Genomic DNA, 18,618 nt, shown 5'->3' on the forward strand with positions numbered 1-18,618 from the left:
TCAGATGTACATCTTTACTGACTCCTCTGTAGGCACTTGTCGAGATGCAGGCAACCAAGGTCACATCACACACACCATTGTCTGTGGGGAGAATAGGGCATGACCGGTTCCTGACACACGCTCTGGGTCAGCACGGACACCAGGATAGGCATAGTCATGGGTTTTGGATACCACTCACTTGGGCAATTGCATTTTATTTGTCCAGGAGAAACGGGATTAGGTGCTCCCCGATGCCAGCAGGCAAAGCCACACCTGGCGGGGCCGGGGCCACCTCTGCCGTGCCTCTGCATTTCTTGTGAGGAGCTTTGTGGGATCTTGTCGACGGCTTAGCAGTGAGATCCCCCATTAGCCACCCCCCACCTCTTGTGTCCAGTGTGTTATAATTACATCAAGCAATAACCACAGACAACTTTGTAAGGTTTTGGAAGAAACAAGGTCACAGTTTTATTTGGAGCAAACATAATAATGGGACAGTCTCAGCCATATACTATCACATTACATAAAAGAGTGAACCATGTCATCTCTGTTTGCCAGAGGCACAAGTGGACTCCGCTTCTGGGTGTACTACCAGTCAGACACTTTTCAGGACACTGACAAGAGTTGTTGTTACCCTTAAGCCCTGGAAGGAGAGTCAGTGCCTGTTGCTGGATTTGGCTTGAGCCCGGCCAATCCTGACCCACTAACAGCTGAAGCTGCAGCATGAAAATCCCTCACCGCCACACTTTGGGGTGGCTTCTGATGCCCTCAATGCCCACACACAGCTAGGACATACTCACCAGAACACTTATTTGCAGACAGCCCTCCTTAGTGCTATTTGTATTGCCGTCAAGAAAACATCCATACCCTTGTCCGACATGTGAACACCGTCTGTATCAAAATGTGAAGGTAAGGAATTTAAGCAGCAGTGTCCCACGTAGCCCAATCCTTCTGCTTTTTTGAATTTCTCTGCGCTCCTGTTAAGACGCCTCCTGGAATTCTCCATCCCTGCCGGGGAAATGGCATCACGCCAGAACTGTCTTGGTACAACTTCTGAACAAAAAATGTCAGTGCCCGGCAACTCCTGGGCTGCTATGTATCTGGGCCAACAAGCGACCACGACCCAACTTGGCCAGGTTGCTGCCGCCCAAATGAATTACCATCATTCTTGATGCCTGCCTCCACCTTGGTTGCCAATGGATGGCAGGTAGTAAGGAGTGAGACCTCATCCATGGTGTACCAAGCCATACAACCATGGTTCCCCTAAATCCTAGGTTGGGGAAACCGTCCATTGTAGGACCTTCTTCTCAACCCGTATTATGAATGAATGCCCAATCATCCATACTGCATCATCTGTTGGAATAAAGCGAGTGTCATAAATAATGATAATGATGTGTTATTTATATAGCGCCTTAATCCAAAGTGTTTTACAGAGCACATAGTTACATACAATATCAGCCAACCGAAATTGGTACTTATTTATCGACCTCGGAAGGATGAAAGGCTGAGTTGGCCTTGCCGGGATTCAAACCTGCGACCTGCAGATCACACTCAGATTGCAGCAGCGAGCGCTCAACCCGCTGAGCTATCTTACTAGCAAATACAGCCCCTCTACTTCATCTTGCCCCTTTACCTTTCTCACCCATGACCTTTTGGACACCAGGGGGGGGGGGTTTGAACAGTTTACCAAACTCCGGGCGAGGGGGCTGTCTGCAGGCGTACATAAAGGCTGTACCGGCCGGATTCCCATCTGCCAACCTTCTTTATAGCCTGGGTGGACATGCCCTGCTGGAAGGCTGTGGTGGCCGCCACTATCCTGAAACTGTGGGTGGACCAACCCTCCCCATGAATGCCCAGGACCCCTAAGGACATAGACAGCACCTTCCTGAACTGAAACAATGAGAGGGGTGAGGCGTCAGCATGAGCTAACAGGGATCCGGCCTCCCGAACCCGGTTCACTAGAAAGAGCTTGAGGAGGTGGACCGGGCAGCTGTCCTTGAGCAGAGACCCATTCATTACTATATTAAAGCCCTTACCTTGCTGGTCAGTTTTGGATTTCCTTAGTCTGATCTGTACCCCCTCTCCCGTGCCTTTGTTGAACAGGATAACATCGCCCAAGGCGATGGACCTACCCGATGTGTCCATCCTAGATGCTGAGACCAACTCACTAATCCTGAACGCCCGAAGAAAGCCCATGGAAACGCAAGCCTGAATAGTGACAATTCATATGATTCAAAACATATGCCTGCCAAGGCGGACAGTAACCTTACCATTAAATCAAAGTCAATGGGCTTGCGGCCATCTTTTTTGGTAGGCTCAGACCGAGGCCAGCCATTCAGGGTGGTGCGCACCAGGAATCCTTTTGTGGGGTCTGCTTGGCCTCCCAGTTTGGAATGGAAAGCCACCGCTGCCAGGTGAGATGCAGCCCAGCTTTTAGATTTACCTTCCCTGTGCGCCCATGCCACACATGTGCGTACCTGTTCTTCTGCAGCGCACTCAACACAGTTTAATGCCACAGGTACATTCATGATATTACCATAGCTTTAGGGTCTAGAAAAAAAAATTAAAAAAAAGAAATTACCATAGCTTTGCTGGTATCTAAACCTGACGCCTGGTGTGTGCAAACGCTCACCTAACTCACAGAACGCCCTGTCCACGCTCCAGCTGCCAGCAAACCTTCTGGAACTGCGCTCCCTCCAGCCTGGCCGCCGGATGGGCCTTCCGAGACTTGGTGCACTGAAATCAAGAGAGAGCGTCAACAGCAATATTTACAGTGCGCGGCATGTGCCGGGCCTTAAACTCAATATTACTCTAAAGGCACACCTCAACCAATTTCCTGAGCAGGCTAAGTACCGCTGGGCATGATGCGACTGTAAATTAATTGCTTGCACAACAGCTTTGTTGTCAGACCAAAAACGTACTCTCTTGTTACCCAATTCCTTGGCCCACAACATGAGTGACACCACAATGGGAAACATTTCCTAAACCATGATGCTTTTTGTCCTACCTTTCTTGTGCCACTGTTGTGGCCATCGCTGGGCACACCACTCTGGCCCCAGGATCACCCCGAATCCCTTGCTCCCTGCAGCATCAGAATACAACTGTAGCTCAACACTAGTCTCCCAGGGTGTCCTCCAAATCTGCACCCCATTGAAACATTCCAAGAATTTGAGCCACATCCTTAAATCTGCCTTCAGGGCTGCATGTGCAGAGTCGAATGTGGTGTTGTTTTTTTAAAACCCCAGCAGTCGCCCTGGCTAGCCTGCATGCAAAGACCCTGCCCGCTGGGATCACCTTGGCTGCGAAATTGAGTTTGCCCAGGAGTTGTTGTATTTTTTTCAAGAGTGGTCCTGTCTTTAGTCTGATTGTGAGATATCTCAGCCACCAACCCTGTGACCTTATCCTTTGTCAACCTGCAAGTCCCTTCCACAGTGTCAACCTCAATGCCCAGGAAAGTTAGGACCCTGCATGAACCCTCTGTCTTTTCATGAGCTAAAGGTAGGCCCATTTTCCTTATCAAATTCTGGAAGGAAGTCAGCGCGAGGGAGCAGTCTTCTTAGCCAATCCTGCCTGAAAACATAAAGTCATGTAGGTAGTGAATGATGGCACCCCTTTGCGCCAGCCTAAGTGCTGCCCATTCCAAAAAGGTGCTGAATGCTTCAAGCAATGCGCATGACACCGAGCACCCATGGGGATACATTTATCAACATAAAAACTACCTTCCCACTGGAATCCTAGCATATGGAAGCTGCCTGGGTGCACTGGCAATAACATGAACGCTGATTCGATGTCTACCTTTGCCAGCAATGCCCTCCTGCCCATGCCTGCCACTACCACCATGGCCTGATCAAAAGAGGTAGTGTATAGAACACTGTTCCGGGCTCAGCCAGTCATTCACAGACTCCCCCTTGGGGTAGGATAATTGATGTATAAATCAGAACTTGTTTGGATCTTTTTTGGGGACTATGCCCAGCGGGGATACAATTAAGTTTGGGAGGTAGGGCCTTTGAAAGGACCAGAAATTCTTCCCAACTCTAGTCCCTTAACTGACTTTTTCTTAACCTCCCATGGCTGCTCCATAGCAGAGTGTACGTTTTTTGCTAACCGGATGCTCGATGGGCCCTCGTAGGGAATGTGGAATCCCTCCATGACACCCCCAAAAAGCAAATACCTCTCATGGTGCTTGGGGTATTTATTCAAAGGTTCCATCAAAACAGGCAAAGTGACAGGAGAGGTACCCTTCACCTGTAAACAATTATTATGCGTCCTTGTACTGGCCGGAGGGGGGACCTTTTACCTGAGAACAACTACTGACTCTCTTTGCGCTGGCCCCTACCCCTGCTGCCCCCTTAATCTTTGATGCATTTAACCAATGGGTGACCCCAGCCACATTTTGTACACTCATGAGGGTACTTGCACTTGGGGCCCCATGTGCAGTGGCCCTTGTTAAAGAAACAGCATGCATTGCCACCTGGTTTCCGCCCCTCTTGTGCTTTGTTCATGTTAGAACTGCTGGCTCCCTGCTCATGCCTCCCCCCGTCCCTGGGGGGAATTGTGAAAGGGGCGGCCATTCTCTCTCTGGTCCTTCCTGCCATACCAAGATCTCTTACTATCGTTGTATGACTCAGTCCAAACAACGCTGGTCCTTTGTTTGCCTCCCATGAAAGAGACCCATCCTTCCATATCTTTTTGGTCCCAGGTCATCTCAGGGACTTGGGTCATCGTTTTCCTAAATCCTCTATCATAATCAATACACCCAGTTGTCCCATATTGGTTAACCTTACAAACAATTGTCTCCCTGTACCTCCACAAGGCTGTCCCGTGCTCAGGGAACTTGTCCATCCATATAACGGCCAACAAAGCGGACGCTTTCTCCCAATTGGAAATATTCTCCCGAGCCTGATATTTTGTCTTCCTCTTTTTGTCTTCTTCCGGGCTAAGAGTTCAATTAGGGCCGGTGTCCTCAACTGACAACAGGCAGAATATGTCAAAATACTCCCTCAACTATATACGCTCTTTCATCTGAAAGGGAATGTGCCAGACCAAAGAGGACCTGCCGGACAGCAAGGGGGAGATGGTAACGGCAGGCTTAGTGGGTCTCGTGGATGTCGGGGGCCAGTTAGGTGTGACCACCAAAGCACTGCTACTGTGGTTCAGAGTGGCGACAGTGGCACAAATTGTAGAAGTAGGCAACCCTCCTATCACTACACTTGATGTGGGTCCAGGTGAACCCTCCCAAACGCTCCTTGCCACCTGAGGAGGGGGCGTCTTGTCAGGCATGCATCTGTCTCCCTTGATCATTCAACATTTCCTCCAGCATATTACCGACCGGGGGCGCACGCACTGGAGGCATATGCACCAGAGGGGTTGCTTGTACCAAGGGCAGCCCATCTGTAACTTGTAGCACAGCAGTCTCCGTGATGGGCTGCACTAAACTCTGGGCTACTTGTCTCCAGTGCTTTCTTACCCTTAGGTTAGTGCTTCCTTTTGGGGGGTAAAGGCTTTGGAGGAATCTCACTTGGAGGTGGGGTATCAACCAAAGGGGGCGGACAAATCTGTGCCTGGGCAACCAAGGGCTGGATGGGCATGGCCTGCTCACCCCGCAGTACCGTCTTTGCCCAGCCCTTCCACTCACTGCGCATTTTCTCTTGAAACATGGCCCAAAGTGCTCCTTCATCCTCATCCTCGCTTGCACTGGGACTGTTGGGGACCTCCTCAATAGTATGGAACATGTCCTGTGATCCCTCCACAGACATAGGGCCTCATTAGGAGTTTCAAGAAGGGAAAATAAAATAATAAAAATGGACAACAATCCAAACATGACAACACCATAATAGGAGAGAACAGTTCCGCTTTGAAAGTTTTACAAAACAAAGCACAGCCCAGAAATCTCTTCAATCACAATTTGCACTCAATTTAAATTTGAATTTGTTAACATATGATTCCCAACCTCTATTTAAATCCATCCAGGATTTTAAGTTTTCCCAAGTTCAGCTCTATGGTAGATAAAAGATGAAACAGATCAACGGTGAACGCTTGCCTATAACCCCTCATGCATTGTATCCACAACATTTCCAATTTATAGGTAACCGCTACATCCACATATTTTCCCAGATATCTTTGCCTCTCCTTTGCAAAGTAAGCGCAATACAGCACAAGATGTTTCAAAGTTTCATTTTCAAGGGTTTTGCACAAGCTACAGACCTCTTCTGATGGTGATTAGGTCTTCTGCCAATTTTTAGTGCGGGCTAGTGTTGGAAAAAGGTTACATTTAAATTGCACGTATAGTGTGCGTATCTCCTGGGAAGGTACCTGCCTAATATACGAAAGAAGGGGTTTCTGTTTGTGTCTAAATTTTGCATATTCCTTATATGTTGTATAGTTCCCAATCTTATCTGCTGTAAGTGCCCAATCATATTGAAGTCATTTCAACTTCACGATTTGTGGCCGTTTGATTAGGTCATCTATGTCTATTGCAATCATTTCGAGGGTCTTTTCACACACTTGCCCAGCAACATAAACCGATTTTGGACAGCCATGTTTTAACATTTTTCCTACATCTTCATCTAGGGAATTGGCAGCAGGGTCTGACATTTTAGCGTGGCTAACCAATTCACGCCAAAGATGTTTAATGGCTAAGGACGACAGCCCCAATTTGTGCATAATGATGGAGTTTGGTAATGATGTCGGTAAGTGCAGAACTTGTTTCCGTATGTTTCCTTGGATTTTGTTCAAAGCTGACCCAATTTCTAAAGAGCATAAGTCTAAACCATAAATTATAATTGGTTCCACCTTGAGCGTATAAAATTCGATCAATGGATCAATGAGAATTCGAAGACCTTCAAATGTATTAATTTCATTTGAGCAATTAATGGAGATGATTTGGTGGCAATTTCTACCTGCCATTTAGCAATTGAGTCAGAATTGACCAGATTGTACCCTAGATATAGCATGCCCAGTGCATGAGGAATAGCCAACCCTTTAATAGTCCATTGATAACCAGTAAACTTTCTCCTATTTGTGAAAACAATGATGTTTGATTTTTTTTAATTTAACTTCAAGTTGTAGTTGTCGCAAAATTCAACTAGGGCATTCCAATTTATTTTGCAATCCGAATGGGGTCAGATCAAATAATATTAGGTCATCTGCAAAGGCTAACCAGTCTAAACGCAGTTCGCCCAATTTGACCACAAAGGAATTGCAAGTTGGCCATATGGTACCAATCCCTGTTAGATACAAATTAAAGAGAGTGGCAGCAAAGTTGCATCCTTGTTTAACTCCTATGTGTGTGACAATCGGAGGAGTTAGAGATCCAGTTTTATCTATTTTTATCCTATAGTTTGTATTAGTATGTAATAGTACTATTATGGCTATGAGTTGTGGTGGTATTAGAAGCTCTTGCATTCTGTGCCATAGGATTTGTCTTATTACTGAATCAAATGCACCAGATATATCCAAAAGAGCCTTATAGATTGGGCCATGGTCTTTCTGTCTAGTAAGCTTTATCAGGTGGGCCAAAATAGTGGCATTTAATTGTGTGCCCATTCCCTTCCGGAACCCTGTTTGAAAACGAGAAAGGATCTTCTGCTTAACAATACATTCATTTAGGTCTCTTAGGATTAGGGCAGCAAAGATCTTCACTGAAGCATCTACAACTGCTATAGGTCTAAAATTACATAGATCGTTGAGAGGACCTTTTTTATGTAATGGGATCACAAAAGCCGATAGCCATGAAGACGGTACACTTTTAGATTGGAACACACATTCTAGTTGCTTCAAGAAGATTGCTGCCCACAACTTTGGATCATCTTTTATAACACAAGGGGGGTTGCCATCCGGACCGGCAGCTTTTGAGGGTTTCAGTTTCCCTATTATCTGTTCAATGTCATCCACACCCCATGGACATCGTGACGGCAGATCTATAATAGTAACCAGAGATTGATGGTCTCTAAATTTCTGGGGCATTGCATATTTATTCTGATATGCTTCTATCCAGACCTCCCCACTCACAACCGAACACAAAGTCGAAATTCCTTTCAATAGAGGATCTCTCAACGTGACCCAGACTTCTCTTGTATTTTTATCGATAAGATTATGAATCATTTTTTGATTTGATTTAATGTATTTATCAAACTTTAGTTGTTTAAGATCATTTTTATATTTTGTCAAAATTGCCTTTCTTTCTATAACATAAGAGGTTCTGCTATAAGGGTATTTTAGCAGATTATGTATTTCGATATGTTTCTGCTTTTTTCTAAGCGCAATTGCAACATTGTAAGTACCCCTATAGTTGGTCTGTTTCTCAGTTATTTTTTGAGCTGCTAGCACTTCAATGTGCCTACGTATTATGAGGTTATTCTCTAGATCACAAATTTTAGCTTCTTTTGTTGACATCGATTGAACATTTATTTGAACAATGTCCCTGTTAGCCAAATAGTTCAAACGTCTATATACACTTGTATTCCACCTGGTAGACAATGCTTGCCGATCTATTTGCAATAAGGACAAAGCAATGTAAGAATTATATACTGGAAGAGTAAGTTCAAGGCAGCATTCTAATATGCAATGATCACTTAGGTGGGAATGTATGATGTTACACAATGATGATATATTAGCTAGGGATCCAGACATCACAATGTAGTCAATGGTTGAGGTTTTAAGACCACGAACCGTGTAAACAAAGGTCCTTTGTCAGCAAATGGTACTATTTGCATGTCCCATTGTTCAAAGTAATTTGTCCATAGTTGCCCCCTTTCATATGAGGACATGGCATAACGTTGGTTTGATGTTTCTGATCCCAAATTACTTACAATAAGATTAGAATTAAAGTCGCCACCTATAATGATTTTCACGTTAGGAGATTCTGCAACAGCCTTTATCATTACATGGTTTAATTACATGGTTTAATTTATCAATTATGCTATCTATAGTAGTTAAAGTCGGATTCCAGTAAAGTGAAATAAGTAGCATATGTGAACACATTAGAGTACTTGGTGTAATTTCAATTGCAAGGATTTCAGTGAATGTGAACACTTGCCGTGCCTTGACGCAATGTATGTGTTTTACAAATATATCAAGCACACCAGATGGACGCCCTAGTGAGCCTCTCACAGCATGTGCACAGAAAGCCGTATAGCCTTCTAGGTAAAGATCCTGAAGCGCCATGGTTTCTTGTACTATAATTATTGCAGGTAATTTTCTGTGTTTGAGCTTCTGAAACCATACCCTCAAGTTATTAAACGCACAACAATTCCATGAATTTATCAGCAGTACATTTTTTTATAGATTTTCTTTACCTGGCAGCTCACCAATTAGGGTTTTCATTAGAGGTTCAAGGCAAGCAAGGCTTGTAACAATTTGTGCCACTGATTCTGATTAGACTCTTATTCTTTCATGCATAATTTCAAAATGATTCTCTCGTACATCTGCGCTAGGTTCATTTTGGCATGGAGGGATCTGATATTCAACAAAACTTGTTGCATCTTCCATTGAATAATGCATAGACAAATCATAACCAAGCATTCCAAAATCTTTTTCGTGTTTCCATATTAGAGAGGCGATTATTGTAGTTTGATATCTACAAAGCATCCGACAATTAGGTACATACGGGAGTCTGATCCAAGCGGTGTCATTAGATACTAGGTTGCGCAAAACTGGGATTTGGTGGAACACTTTCATTAATGAGGCACGGTTTAAATTGGGTTTTTCAACTTTTGCCGGGTCCACCATCCAACCCATCACCAATTTCATTTCGGGGGGACACTTCTTTGTAATTTGGGACTCTACCTACTCCCTGTCCATCAGGTTTTGGTATGTCATCGGTAGAATGCTCTTTTTCACAAACATCTAAACAAGCGGGAACCACCTGTGTATTAACAAACCCAAAACCTGCGAGGGCACCTTTTCTTTGTCCTCATTTAGTACTTGGCTATGCTCATTAAAATTCGATTTGTTAGTAATCATGTCAGTACCTTCAATGTTAATCGCAGGACCTTGAGAGTGTTGGATTAAAGATGTTATTTTCTTGTCTATTTTTTCGAAGAACCGTTGTAGCTGTGTTTGAATAAGAAGGGGAGAGGATATCACACCAACCTCTTTAACTTGTTCCAAAGTATCATCACCACACCCCTGTTCTTGTTTCTTATTTAACTTCTTCAGCAGCACTGATGATGGATTCGCCTTATCATCACTCTCATTAACCCCCAAATGTGCCCGACTTTCTATGTTTAGTTGTGTTCGATCAATGATCGTTTCATCCTTTACTTTCATGTCATTTTTTTATATGTCTTCTCTGACATAGAATTATTTTTTTTTCTTATTATTATTATTTGTTGTATTGGCCCCCAATTGTGTACTGGCATTTTGTGCACCTGTCAGAGCCTGTCTTTTCTTCGCTTTTCTTCGCTTTGGCGTGAAGTTTTTTTGCTTTGCGTGACATAGAGAAGATAGACTGTTTTCCCTCACTGTCTTCTGCCAGAGCTTCAATGGGAGAATGTGCCTTGAAGTTAGGACCCACATCGAGGTCAATCAAGTCAGTAAGGGCCGAAGGACTATCAGGACTGGTTTTCATAGCACGTGACTTTGGTTCTTCATGGGCAGCCTGTTCTCCACATAAAATCTCAACAGGTACAAGATTTGCAGCCAACAGTATCTTTTCTAAAACCAATATTCTCTCATGTTGGAGTTTGGCAATTTCTGCGTACAGGGGGAACAGGTTCATGCTCTGTTCATTATAACTCACGCCTGTGTTTACTTCTACGCTATCAGATTTAACCCAAGAATTAGTTTGGGTGGATTGTGACTTAACTGGAGGCACAGTTTGAACATTTACCATTCCTACGGGCTCCAACAATTGATTCTGATGCCTTGATTTTTCACTAAGGACTTGATCTGCCCAAAAGGTGTGGCATTTCGCCTGCGCCATCAAAAAGCCCTCTATTCTGCCCACTCTAGAAGCAATCTCTGACGTTGCTGAGCTCAGGGCACCAATTGCCCCATGGGTATATTCGCGCCCTTTGTCCAGCAGGTTCAGGATCCTGCTAGAACAGGGAAGTTTTGTAGCTCTTGTTCATTAAGGGCCACTCGAGTGTCTTCAAGCGGAAAAAGTGGTAGTGATGAATTTGGTTGGCATGATATTTCAGATATCCATTTAGGTAGGAGTGGATCGGAACCTAGCACGGGTGAGTGTGGGTAAGTTATATCAGTTGGATTACTCGCCAGCTCATGTGCAGGTGAGCTAGCATTTTTTTGTCTCTTTTGTCGCCCGACCTATGTCGTTCTTTCTTCTTTCTTTTATTTGGTTCAGATTGGCTGCAATTGCAGCATGGAAATTAACTTGTTCCCAAAATCCGCGCGAGCTCGCTGCCGGGGTCGATGGACCATTTGAATGGCACGTTCTGCTGTGTAATTCAGCAAGAACCACTGGGGCGACCAATGAGGTGTCAGCCGCAGGTATGCTGTATCCATCGGATACTGCACCCAGTAACGAGCTATCAGTAATGGGTATATTGCATATAGGATTTGACGAGTAGATGAGATCATCATTACTTTCCATATGTATTTGGGCTAGAGTGTCTATTTTGTTTTTGTTTAGTTCTGCTTTTAAATTCTCCGTCGCAATTGGAGTTGTAGATAGAATAGGTATACTTGGAGGTACTGGAGCAAGTTCACTCTCACTGGAGATCTTACGTGCACATCTCCCTTTTTTTAGTCTGATTTATAGTTTCTTGGGATACATCTTCCTCTGACATGTTCCCTTCACTTAACATAGAGGGGGACCCGTTTAAACACCTTTTCCCGTTACACAACTTTTTGACCATGCTATAAATCCTGAGGCAAAGACTACCTCGTACTCCAAACTATACACCAGCTAGTTAAACCCAAGGATTACCTGTAATGCCCCAAGTAGAACGTGCCTCCCCCGCCCAGCCGATCAACCTAACAGCAGTACACTTATAACTGCACTTCCAAATGCACTGTATAATAATTGTTTTGTGCTTCAAAGCGTGAGAGTAAACATACGTCAACAGAATTCAGAGCAAGAACCATAAATGCCTGTGTTTGCCAAGAATGTAAAGACACTCACTACACGTTATCCTCGCACCCAAACAGCCAGGCAGCTCGCTTGGCAACACTTAGATGCTTATGATTACAGAAGGGGCACCAAGATCATTACCCGCTTCAAATGCCGTGCTAACATTTGGTAACTCATAAGAAGTTACCTCTGCAACTCCGCATCCCACGCTGCGCTGTGTGAACAGTAAACAGTACTTGGCGTACTTGGAGGGGGCGCGCGCGGATGCGCTGTTGCGTGAGGTTGTTGTGAACAGTAAACAGTACTTGGCGTACTTGGAGGGGGCGCGCGCGGATGCGCTGTTGCGTGAGGTTGTTGTGAACAGTAAACAGTACTTGGCGTACTGGAGGGGGCGCGCGCGGATGCGCTGTTGCGTGAGGTTGTTGTGAACAGTAAACAGTACTTGGCGTACTGGAGGGTGCGCGCGCGGATGCGCTGTTGCGTGAGGTTGTATCCTGGTCAGGGCGGTACGTGTGCGCCAGGGGGGCGGAGTCCTGGTCAGGGCGGTACGTGCGCGCCAGTGGGGTGGAGTCAACATGACTAACACCTTTAAACAAAATTAGAGAAAGATATTACAATACACAGCTGGAGGGAAAAGATTAGCAAGCTGTTTTCTGCTTGGGCGCAACGTGCACAGAACAGATAGTCACCTTCTTTTGTTTCCATCCTCCAGGCAGTGCAGTGTTGCTTCTAAAGACATCCTCCCAATGGACGTTCCCAACTTCAATGAAGTAGAGTTCAGAGTCACACGAGCACAAATCCACATGCGCTGGATACCGCCGGCCCAGTAAACAGTTTATTTTTATTTATTTTACATTTTTAAAGCGCTCACACAACCCGTGGGCATCGAGATGCTGTTCCAGGAATTGTTTGTTTTCTTCGTTGCGTAATTGTGTTTTTTTTGTCTTAGTTACGTATTTATAACGCACTGAAACCGCGAGCGGTTTCTAAGCGCGACCTGGGGATCGCCTTCACGTCGTCTTGCTTTCAAGAAGCACACGTTGCCGCTGAGCTATCTTCCTGTACCTGTATTTGGTGTACAGGTGCAGGTAGGCTTTCCTTTCGCGCTGCTAACATGAAATTGCCAAAGAACATCCTAAAAACATGCAAATTCAATGAACATCTTCGCTTTGTCCTGCGACTGGTTTATGCACTTGCCAGAGAAGGCCCGCTGGGCCCTCCTGTATCGTATCTGAAGCTCTATCCTACCCTCCCCGTGGCCTCTTGGGGAGTAAAAGATGGATGTTCTGGGAGAGAAAACAAGCAGCCTTTCTCCTCTTTGTCAACTGACACGTGCGTGCCATCATCATGACAAGGTCACAGTTTTATCTGTAAACATTTCGAACCACAGAGCCAACAATTTGCGTACATGCCAACATTATGAGCCACCTAGGAGGGAGATTTCACGAGAAATTAATTTCCAATAGGCATGCATTGTGGCTAGAATTATTCTAGACGGGAGAACGTGAAAAATAGCACTATTTTGCAATATTTTTCAGTTCAAAATCGGGAGGGTTGGCATGTCTGAACAATGAACACAGCAACCCGCACACTGTGCTGTCCCGCACCAGCTACCCCACCCCCTTCCCGCCGCGATGCTGAGGCTGCAAGATGCTTGTAGTCGTTGCAGCGATGCGAGATGAAGCCAATGGCTTTTTTCAAGGGGGGCCGTGTCGTGCTGTAAGAAGAGGGCCCCACAAGCATGACATGCAGCTCACTATAACGCGATGCGCGTCGAAAGGGGCATTCACCAAAACATGCTAAACCCGCTCACCAGCATGAACCCCAAGAACAACTCGCCATTGTAAGACCAAGCGGGCCGGGGCCCCGATTTCAGCGCCGCGCATTTAGCTATGCGCCAAACGCTTATGAGTGCAAACACGGGAGCTTTCTGCAGATCGCGGCTCAGTTTGACAAAAAATGACCTAGTAGCCCAAAGGACCATAACGCATGAGCCAAAATTGGGGCGCCCGTCCATGCAGTTCGGGCCATGGTTTGATAATGAAAGAAGCACCCGCCAAAAGCTACCGCATGCGCCACATAACAAATATAAGTGTCGGCTACCTCGCCATTTCAATGCTCGAAATTCAGATTCTAATGCGAAAGACCCGTGGGCCCTGCCACAAATCCCTGCGACAATGGTAAGCTCCACATTATAATATCACTCTAGCGGCGTAGCGACACATACACATCGCAACTCGCCAATTGCTAAGCAGAAAGGCTCGCGGCCGCGAGATGCAACCAGGGTGCGGCAGCCAGTTACATGCATGCAATCATCACCATGGCTCAACGGCCCCCAGGGGTCAAGTCCTGAAAATGAATAAACGCAAAGGGATGTCACGTCGCCAGAAATTAGCATATCAAGGTGAAATATGCACATTTCATTACATTGGCTTTGCATAACCACCCAAATTGCACAGGACGAATGGCATTTGCCTGTCATAAAAACAACACACACACAAAACCAAGACAGGATATTTTCTTTTAACAGTGTTTTTGAAAAAGTTAAAAGGTGTGCATGTTTTAAACTCCTAGAACCAATACAAATGTTTTCACTGGAACTTGCAGTACCAAAATGGGACACTTCACCTTTAGTTTTTTGTTATTTTTCATCAGTTATATAGTGCAGTGGTGAAGTTTCCGGTCTGCAAACCTAACGACTGCGCCCTGAGGTTGGCTTTAATTCATAAATGATAAGAGGCCATTCAATGTTTCTCATTCTAGCTGGGGAGTGGACTGCGTCCACCCGCGTGTACCCTCGACTTGAGCCCTGGCGGCCACACACGCCCCAGGCTCTCCGGCGACCGCCCCTGACAGCACTGGCATATCACGCTGTGGGCACTCCAGTAATGTGTGTGTCCCACACCACCTCATCGGCGGGACTGATGGTCGTTGGATAAGACGCATCAGGATCTGTGAGCTCCGGATGGCGGGCGCTCGCTGCAGCGTGCTCCAGCATGGCTGGGCTACACGCGGGTCATCATCCCACCTTCGTCACCATTGCTATGGGGCCGGTTGAAACCGGACCACCACCTGCATTCGCTCATGCAGTCAGACACAGGAGTCTTTCAGCTGTGCTGATAGCTGGCACACGGGAAGCCGTGCACCCCTTTTATGAGACCATGACACGTGTACCACGTGTCACCAACAAGTATGTATTTGGAAGGGAGCAATTCTCCAGGGCAGTTTGTGGGATGCGTGGTTTTGAGGATGTCATGGATCTCCACAATGGACAAGTCTTTGAACCTGAAACCGATATCTGAATCCGACTGGATTAAGGGATCTGGATCCATGCAAATAGAACCCTTTTGGGGGCTGACAAAGTCCTCTTTTTCTGCCTTTGCCAGACATTGAGTGCATTCCCTGCAGCCGTCCCTCCCCTACCTGCCACAGCCTGTGTGTCACCATAGGTGTCCCAGCAGGCACCACAGGCAACTGAGCTAGGTGCTGAGTCAGCAGACAGGCACAAGCCTACAGAGAGTGAATCTGCTGATCCAGCAGCTGTGGTGCCGTGAGACCCAGATATTAACAATAAAGGCGGATCTCCAACTAGTAATTTCCAGCACAACGTGAATGGAGGTAATCGTCAGTAAGTGGGGGAGGGAATGTGGGAGGCTATGTGAGGAGTCAGTAATGTGAGGCGGACAACTGCTTGTATTTGACTCAGGATTAAAAGAAAAAGATGTGGATAAATCATTGCTAAACCGCCTCTACCAGGGGGTTCCCTGCCTAGTCTAGGAACTAAGGGAACCACTCCTAACAGAAACAAACTGGCCATCACACTAAACATATAAACGTAGAAAGTAAATGATCAACAAATGAAGAACCAACAACCAATCATCTGGATGACCTCTCCCTATCCTGGGTAAATCCCTTCCCCAGCATTGTTTGAAGTTAGTTTTTCTAAATGTTCAAACAAAAGGATAACGTCTTGAGCCAGTTATTTTAAGTTCCAAATAAAACAAAAGTTCACCCAACAAAAATCCACTGGCAACTGTTCTCCAGATCTCAGTTGAAAAGATCCCTTTCCAATTCTAGCCAAGGAAATAGCACCAATGGTAATCCTGGATGTCTTCCTTCCACGATTGCTTTGCCAAAATTCAGAAAATATATCAGCGACTTCTTTTTCAATTCTACAAGTGTTTGTAACCTCTGCAGTCCCTTTGGTATAATTGTCAGGATGCTTCTCCATACATGGGTTGTTGTTCTCCTCTTGACAGCCACCCTTCTACTACTGTTACTATGGAAAACAGACTCCTTGATTCCACTGTATACTACTACTTCAATCAACTTCAATGTGACGTTTACTGACAGTCTCATATCAAAACCACAGTTCTGTTACTTCAGCACTTCGACATCTACAAGTAGGCAAGGCACTCTTCTTTCCTATGCTCCAAGAAAAGGGCAGCCTATTTGCCTCTTCCGTCTGCCTTACTGCCACAAGGATAACCCGCCTCTGCTTCCAGACAGACTTTCACCTCGCTTCAACAGTCTCAGCACTACAGGTTATTTGCTCAGTCTTTGTACAAGTACCCAGCTTCCTTCCCCAGTTTTGTACACACCTTCTTGGTTCTAGTAGCTACCTTGAAGTTGTATTGCCACACTTCCAACTTCAGATAACAATGTCTCACTTGTATCAGAGGACACTGGACCCTTAACAGCTTCTCCCGTTAGGTGGATTGATTTTAACAGGTTTTTCTTCACTATATAAAGGGTTTGCCTCTTGGCTTGGGTAATGCATGTTCTTCTGTTTAATACAACAGCTTCTGCGTTAAAAGAATATTTGCTCTAAGTGTTACAAGGTTCATACTTCAAAGGAAAACAATTTGTAGGCACACGCAACCACTCTTTAGGATAGATTTTCAACTTTAAATGTCTGCAAGTGTTTGTATTCCCACGGACCCACTTTCTACTCCAGTCGGAAATTGTAATTGGTCACATGCGACTTTCCTTTGATGTTATAACATCATGCTACATTTGTGAAAGTTAGCTTCAGAGTTTTCAGGAGATTTCCGAAAAAGTTCTCCCTCTTTATTGGAGGCATGTAACCACCCGGTACCAATTAAGGTTCGACAATGGGAAACGAAAAGCTTTTCTTCACACGCAAGCACCATCGTTTTTACTAGAAGTGCGCGTGATATATTTCCATTGTTCAGAATAGCTTTCCCAAAGACGAACAACTTATGCCCGATTCTACTCTTAGGCAAGCCACTTTAGAGCTTGTAACAGTTACCGGCAAGGATTTAAGAGTGAACCAGGATGCCAAGATTCACTCATCGGCTTCATGAACACCGCGACTTCGGGCTGCTTCAACCTGCCGACTTCTGCTTCAACTTCGACGACTTTGGGCACACTTTGAACCCACACCTTTCTGCAGTACTGGTGTCTCCGGTCTGGCCATGCCAACTGGTAGTCTCCTGCACTCCTCTGTCCCTCGGCTTGCTTCTTGCTATGGGCCTCAGGCTTCAGCACTGTCACAGCTCTGCAATCACCACCACTAGGCGCACCTGGGAAGACCTTCTTTCAGCACCTCTCTCTCAGTGCAGCCACGGCAAGGCAGGGTTTGTGAACACAGGACCAACTCAGTCCCTGCAGGTGAAATCTGCTCTCCTCGTTATGGGAGGAGATACTCCCCTTATGCACCTATGCACACCCCTGCCAGCTACAAAGATAAGCTACAAAAGTATCACGCGCAATGAGTTAGTGCGACAGCAGATAAAAATGTTTTTCCTCTGGCCCCAAGAGGGGACCTTTTTGAAATCAGTTCTGCAACACATGAACACATTTCTACACGCTGCATAGAAGAGGCATATAAGGGGAAAAAGTTGCAGAAAAGATTTGCTATTATATAATTGTGGCAAATGCTCGGAGACGAGGTGGAAGATCCACCCCTGAAGAAGTGGATGCTTAATCGGCATGAAGGGGAGGACACAGGCCTTCGTCTCCTCCTCCTCTCCAGAGCATCGATCCGCCAAAGAGATTTTATCCATTAAAAGAATTAAAATCAGTAGCAGTGTACACTAACCCCACATATGCGCCATCAACGTACAGTAATGAAGACGTTCTACTAAGAGCTAAGTTAAACCACCAAAAACCAGTGTCCATGCACAAAGAATATAACAAGCACTACAAATTACAGGCGTGAATGATAGAGCTTGAAGAGAGGATTTAAATACAGAAGGATAAACCAAATGGCAATGAACGTACGGCAATCAAATGAATGGGTGGGATGACAAATACTACTTGAGTTGGACAGAAAGAATACGAGCAAAAAGACAGAGATGGGGAAGCTAAAAAGAGCCAGGAAAAAGAGGAAGCAGAAGCAAGACAAATTAGGAAGTTAGAAGAAGAAAGAGAATGGGGTAACATAATGAAGGAAGTAGAAGAAAGGGAGAGAAAGCATCGAGCAAACAAAGAAAAGGATCAAACAACTCAGGAACAGATGAGAAGGGAACTGAATTAAAGAGAAGAGGAGAAAGAGAGGGAAGAAAGGGGAAAGGCGAGAAGACAAAAAGAAGAAAGAGACAGGCAAAGGAAAGCAAAGAGAAATGAGTGAAGGAAATAGTAGA

The 18,618-nt window shown here is 45.4% G+C and overlaps 1 long non-coding RNA gene across 2 annotated transcripts; it reads right to left on the bottom strand.

Moving 5' to 3' along the window:
- Positions 1–410: 410 nt before the first annotated feature.
- On the bottom strand, positions 411–13,878 carry LOC138452980 (uncharacterized). 2 transcript variants are annotated; one of them, XR_011260341.1, is made up of 4 exons: positions 12,700–13,878; positions 2,609–2,712; positions 2,247–2,526; positions 411–1,329 (listed from the first exon to the last, which is right to left on the bottom strand). It is a non-coding gene; the product is annotated as an uncharacterized lncRNA (long non-coding RNA). The 2 variants fall into 2 exon arrangements; XR_011260342.1 differs by lacking the exon at positions 2,247–2,526.
- Between the last annotated feature and the right edge of the window lie 4,740 nt (positions 13,879–18,618).

The sequence above is a fragment of the Ambystoma mexicanum genome, chromosome 4p (genome assembly GCF_040938575.1).
Source record: "Ambystoma mexicanum isolate Mex_15411 chromosome 4p, UKY_AmexF1_1, whole genome shotgun sequence".
Classification (NCBI taxonomy): domain Eukaryota; kingdom Metazoa; phylum Chordata; class Amphibia; order Caudata; family Ambystomatidae; genus Ambystoma; species Ambystoma mexicanum.